General features: G+C 68.4%; 1 protein-coding gene across 1 annotated transcript in view; it reads right to left on the bottom strand.

Annotated features, from left to right (window-relative positions):
* WDTC1 (WD and tetratricopeptide repeats 1) overlaps positions 1-792 on the bottom strand; it is a 26,529-nt gene extending 25,737 nt beyond the window's left edge. The window contains exon 1 of the mRNA XM_017831110.1: positions 667-792. The gene's annotated coding sequence lies outside the window, so the exon portion shown is untranslated. The remainder of the gene's footprint in view (positions 1-666) is intronic.
* Positions 793-1,375: the final 583 nt, after the last annotated feature.

The following is a 1,375-nucleotide window of genomic DNA, read 5'->3' as shown; positions in this document are numbered from 1 at the left end:
GGGGTATGGGGGCTGTAGCTTAGAGGGAAGAGGGCACAGGGGTGTGGCTGACAGGGACGGGGCTATGGGGGGTGTAGCTCAGAGGGAAGGGGACACGGCAGGGACAGATGACAGGGAAGGGGGCACGGAGGGGGCGACTGACAAGGAAGGGGCTATGAGGGCTGTAGCTCAGAGGGAAGAGGGCACAGGGAGCAGTGGGAAGGGGGTGCCACTGACAGGGCAGGGGGCACGGGGGGTGTAGCTGACAGGGAAGGGGGTACAGCTGACAGGGCAGGGGTATGGGGGGGTGTAGCTCAGAGAAAAGGGGGTACAGGGCTGACAGGGTGGGGGGGGGCTGCTGACAGGGAAGGGGGTATGGGGGCTGTAGCTTAGAGGGAAGAGGGCACAGGGGTGTGGCTGATAAGGAAGGGGCTATGGGGGGTGTAGCTCAGAGGGAAGGGGACACGGCAGGGACAGATGACAGGGAAGGGGGCACGGAGGGGGCGACTGACAAGGAAGGGGCTATGAGGGCTGTAGCTCAGAGGGAAGAGGGCATAGCGGGGACAGACGACAAGGAAGGGGGCACAGAGAGGGGGCGGCTGACAGGGAAGGGGGTACAGGAGGGGGCGGCTGACAGGGCGAGGAGGCCCCTCCGGCCCGCGGGAGGGGGGCAGGGGGGGCCGTTACCTGTCAGGCCTCCCGGGCGCGAACGCGGCGGGCAGCGGGCAGCGGCGAGGCTCCATCCATGCGGGCCCGAGCGGGACGGGACGGGACGGGACGGAGCGCAGGGGGTGCCCGAGGGCCCCCCGGCCGTGCCCCCCGCCCCCGGCCCTGTTTACCCCCGCCAGCTGTCCGGGGCTCCGCTGCGCCCCCCCAACCCCGCCGCCGCGCACCGCGCATGCGCCACGCCAACTGCGCAACCGCCCCCCACGCGGCGCCACGCCCCGGCCGCTGCGCAAACGGCGTAAGTGCCGTTCGTGAATAGCGCACCGTTTGCTGCGCGCCGCCGAGCCGGGATTGACAGCTCGCTGAGCCAATGGGAAGGGAGAGAGCGCTTCCTGAGGGATGCACCAATGGTGTGAGGGGGCGGGAGCGCGGCGGCGCGAAGGGGCTGCTGGGAGTTGTAGTCAGGGAGTGATGGCGGCCATAACTCCCCCTCCCGTTCCCCAAGCCTGGGCGGGTTAGAAGCTCTCACTGTGTCTGGGCTCTCTCAGCATCACGGACAGCTCGAGGTGTGGACTCGGCTGCGAGGATGGTGAAGAGTCTCGAGGGGAAGCCATAGGCTGAGCTCACTCGGTTCGTCCAGGAGGCTGAAGGGAAACCTCATTGGGGTCTGCAGCTTCCCCATCCCTGGAAGTGTCCAAGGCCAGCTTGGATGGGGCTTGGAGCAACCTGG

Source organism: Lepidothrix coronata, unplaced genomic scaffold (genome assembly GCF_001604755.1).
Source record: "Lepidothrix coronata isolate B3197 unplaced genomic scaffold, Lepidothrix_coronata-1.0 Scaffold187, whole genome shotgun sequence".
Classification (NCBI taxonomy): domain Eukaryota; kingdom Metazoa; phylum Chordata; class Aves; order Passeriformes; family Pipridae; genus Lepidothrix; species Lepidothrix coronata.
The sequence above is the reverse complement of the archived record's forward strand: the minus strand, read 5'-3'. Positions and strand labels throughout refer to the sequence as shown.